Source organism: Capsicum annuum, unplaced genomic scaffold, assembly GCF_002878395.1.
Source record: "Capsicum annuum cultivar UCD-10X-F1 unplaced genomic scaffold, UCD10Xv1.1 ctg53222, whole genome shotgun sequence".
NCBI lineage: Eukaryota > Viridiplantae > Streptophyta > Magnoliopsida > Solanales > Solanaceae > Capsicum > Capsicum annuum.
Genome location: NW_025861321.1, coordinates 1 through 3494, shown reverse-complemented (window position 1 = coordinate 3494; position 3494 = coordinate 1). Strand labels below are relative to the sequence as shown.

Here is a 3494-nt window from a genome sequence, read left to right as displayed (position 1 = left end):
TGGTATGATCGTATCCGTCATTCCCAGCACTCCAAATTCTATTATGCCTCTTTCTCCTGCGCCGCCCGTCGCACCCCGCACGCGGGCCTCCACGCCTCGCCCCCTTTCTTGTTTCCTCCAATAAGAAAAACAAAAAGATTAGTCGATCGAACTGGCAAAATTAAACCGAATTTTGAAGGACAAAAAAAAAGGATGGGATGCAATAGGAGGACTTCCCAAGGGGTCACCCATCATAGTATTACTCTCGCCCAAGCACGCTAATCTTCCGAGTTCTGATGGGATCCAGTGTGTTAGTACTGGTATGATCGCATCCAAATTCCCAGCACTCCAAATTCTATTATGCCTCTTTCTCCTGCGCCGCCAGTCACACACAGGAAGCGCGCCCCTGCGCCTTGCCCCCGTTCTCGTTTCTGCCAAGAGGAAAAACAAAAAGATACGCCGATCGAACCGACAAAATTAAACCGAATTTTAAAGGAATAAAAAAAGGATAGGATGCAACACGAGGACTTCCCAGGGGGTCACCCATCCTAGGACTACTCCCTTCCAAGCACGCTTAACTTCGGAGTTCTGATGAGATCCGGTGCGTTAGTGCTGGTATTATCGCATTCGTCATTCCCAACACTCCAAATTCTATTATGCCTCTTTCTCCTCTGCTGCTCGTCACACCCCGCACGCGGGCCTCCGCGCCTCGCCCCCTTTCTTGTTTCCGCCAAGAGGAAAAACAAAAAGATTCGCCGATCCAACAGGCAAAATTAAACCGAATTTTAAAGGAAAAGAAAAGGAAGGGATGCAACACGAGGACTTTCCAGGGGGTCACCCATCCTAGTACAACTCTCGCCCAAGCACGCTTAACTTCGGAGTTCCGATGGGATACGGTGCGTTAGTGCTGGTATGATCACATCCGTCATTACCAGCACTCCAAATTCTATTATGGTTCTTTCTCCTCCGTCGCCCGTCACACCCCGCACGCGCGCCCCTGCGTCTTGCCCCCTTTCTCGTTTCCGCCCGGAGGAAAAACAAAAAGATTCGCCGATCGAACCGGTAAAATTAAACCGAATTTTAAAGGAATAAAAAATGGATGGGATGCAACACGAGGACTTCTCAGGGGGTCACCCATCCTGGTATTACTCCCGCCCAAGCACGCTTAACTTCGGAGTTCTGATGGGATCCGATGCGTTAGTGCTGGTATGATCGCATCCGTCATTCCCAGCACTTCAAATTCTATTTTGCCTCTTTCTCCTGCACCGCCCGACACACCCCTCACGCGGGCCACCACGCCTCGCCCCCTTTCTTATTTCCGCTAAGAGGAAAAATGAAAAGATTAGTCGATCGAACCGGCAAAATTAAACCGAATTTTAAAGGACAAAAAAAAAGGATGGGAAGCAACAGGAGGACTTCCCAGGGGGTCACCGATCATAGTACTACTCTCGCCCAAGCACGCTTAACTTTCGAGTTCTGATGTGATCCAGTGTGTTAGTACTGGTATGATCGCATCCAAATTCCCAGCACTCTAAATTCTATTATGCCTCTTTCTCCTGCGCCGCCAGTCACACACCGCACGCGCGCCCCTTTGCCTTCCCCCCGTTCTCGTTTCCGCCAAGAGGAAAAACAAAAAGATTCGCCGATCGAACCGGCAAAATTAAACCGAATTTTAAAGAAAAAAAAAAGGAATTGATTTAACCCGAGGACTTCCCAGGGGGTCACCCATCCTAGTAGAACTCTCGCCCAAGTACGCTTAACTGCGGAGTTCCGATGGGATACGGTGCGTTAGTGCTGGTATAATCACATCCGTCATTCCCAGCACTCTTAATTGTATTATGCTTCTTTCTCCTCCGCCGCCCGTCACACCCCGCACACGCGCCCCTTCGCCTTGCCCCCTTTCTCGTTTCCGCCAAGAGGAAAAACAAAAAGATTCGCCGATCGAACCGGCAAAATTAAATCGAATTTTAAAGGACAAAAGAAGGAAGGGATGCAACAAGAGGACTTCCCAGTGGGTCACCCATCCTAGTACAACTCTCTCGCAAGCACGCTTAACTTCGGAGTTCCGGTGGGATCCGGTGCGTTAGTGCTGGTATGAGTGCATCCGTCATTCCTAGCACTCCAAATTCTATTATGTCTTTTTCTCCTCCGCCGCCCGTCACACCCCGCACGCGCGCCCTTACACCTTGCCCCCTTCCTCGTTTCCGCCAAGAGGAAAAACAAAAAGATTCGTTGATCGAACCGGCATAATTAAACCGAATTTTAAAGAAAAAAAAAAGGAAAGGATGCAACACTACTCTCGCCCAAGCACGCTTAACTTCGGATTTCTGATGGGATCTGGTGCGTTAGTGCTGGTATAATCGCATCCGTCATTCCCAGCACTCCAAATTCTATTAAGCCTCTTTCTCCTGCGCCGCCCGTCACACCCCGCACGCGGGCCTCCGCGCCTCGCCCCCTTTCTTGTTTTCGCCAAGAGGAAAAATAAAAAGATTCGCCGATCGAACTGGCAAAATTAAACCGAATTTTAAAGGACAAAAAATGGAAGGGATGCAACACGAAGACTTCCCAGTGGGTCACCCATCCTAGTACAACTCTTTCCCAAGCACGCTTAACTTCGGAGTTCCGGTGGGATCCGATGCGTTAGTGCTGATATGATCGCATCCGTCATTCCCACCATTTCAAATTTTATTATGCCTATTTCTCCTCCGCCGCCCGTCACACCCCGCACGCGCGCCCTTGCGCCTTGCCCCCTTTCTCGTTCCCGCCAAGAGGAAAAACAAAAAGATTCGTCGATCGAACCGGCAAAATTAAACCGAATTTTAAAGGAAAAAAAATAGAACCGAATTTTAAAGGAAAAAAAATAGAAGGGATGCGACACGAGGACTTCCCAGGGGGTCACCCATCCTAGTACTACTCCCGCCCAAGCACGCTTAACTTCAGAGTTCTGATGGGATCCGGTGCGTTAGTGCTGGTATAATCGCATCCGTCATTGCCAGCACTCCAAATTCAATTATGCCTCTTTCTCTTGCGCCGCACGTCACACCCCGCACGCGGGCCTCCGCGCCTCGCCCCCTTTCTTGTTTCTGCCAAGAGGAAAAAAAAATAAGGGATGCAACACGAGGACTTCCCAGGGGGTCACCTATCCTAGTACAACTCTCGCACAAGCACGCTTAACTTCGGAGTTTCGATGGGATACGGTGCGTTAGTGCTGGGATGATCACATCCGTCATTCCCAGCACTCCAAATTCTATTATGCTTCTTTCTCCTCCGCCGCCCGTCACACCCCGCACGCGCTCCCCTGCGCCTTGCCCCCTTTCTCGTTTCCACCAAGAGGAAAAACAAAAAGTTTCGCCGATCGAACCGGTATAATTAAACCGAATTTTAAAGGTAAAAAAAAGGAAGGGATGCAACACGAGGACTTCCCAGGGGGACACCCATCCTAGTACTACTCTCGCCCAAGCACGCTTAACTACGGAGTTTTGATGGGATCCGGTGCGTTAGTGCTGGTATGATCG

The 3494-nt window shown here is 49.9% G+C and overlaps 9 non-coding genes and 2 pseudogenes across 9 annotated transcripts; all 11 read right to left on the bottom strand.

Moving 5' to 3' along the window:
* Window positions 1-194: 194 nt before the first annotated feature.
* On the bottom strand, window positions 195-313 carry LOC124893022. Its single transcript, XR_007050513.1, has one exon. It is a non-coding gene; the product is annotated as a 5S ribosomal RNA (ribosomal RNA).
* Window positions 314-489: 176 nt separating this feature from the next.
* LOC124893027 lies at window positions 490-608 on the bottom strand. Its single transcript, XR_007050516.1, has one exon. It is a non-coding gene; the product is annotated as a 5S ribosomal RNA (ribosomal RNA).
* Window positions 609-784: 176 nt separating this feature from the next.
* Window positions 785-903, bottom strand: LOC124893026. Its single transcript, XR_007050515.1, has one exon. It is a non-coding gene; the product is annotated as a 5S ribosomal RNA (ribosomal RNA).
* A 177-nt stretch (window positions 904-1080) lies between these two features.
* On the bottom strand, window positions 1081-1199 carry LOC124893025. The gene has a single exon (XR_007050514.1). It is a non-coding gene; the product is annotated as a 5S ribosomal RNA (ribosomal RNA).
* Window positions 1200-1377: 178 nt separating this feature from the next.
* On the bottom strand, window positions 1378-1496 carry LOC124893021. The gene has a single exon (XR_007050512.1). It is a non-coding gene; the product is annotated as a 5S ribosomal RNA (ribosomal RNA).
* Window positions 1497-1671: 175 nt separating this feature from the next.
* LOC124893024 lies at window positions 1672-1790 on the bottom strand (annotated as a pseudogene).
* A 176-nt stretch (window positions 1791-1966) lies between these two features.
* LOC124893028 lies at window positions 1967-2085 on the bottom strand. The gene has a single exon (XR_007050517.1). It is a non-coding gene; the product is annotated as a 5S ribosomal RNA (ribosomal RNA).
* A 438-nt stretch (window positions 2086-2523) lies between these two features.
* Window positions 2524-2642, bottom strand: LOC124893020. Its single transcript, XR_007050511.1, has one exon. It is a non-coding gene; the product is annotated as a 5S ribosomal RNA (ribosomal RNA).
* Window positions 2643-2845: 203 nt separating this feature from the next.
* On the bottom strand, window positions 2846-2964 carry LOC124893018. The gene has a single exon (XR_007050509.1). It is a non-coding gene; the product is annotated as a 5S ribosomal RNA (ribosomal RNA).
* Window positions 2965-3085: 121 nt separating this feature from the next.
* Window positions 3086-3204, bottom strand: LOC124893023 (annotated as a pseudogene).
* Window positions 3205-3380: 176 nt separating this feature from the next.
* On the bottom strand, window positions 3381-3494 carry LOC124893019 (the record flags this gene model as incomplete). Its single annotated transcript, XR_007050510.1, has 1 exon — window positions 3381-3494. It is a non-coding gene; the product is annotated as a 5S ribosomal RNA (ribosomal RNA).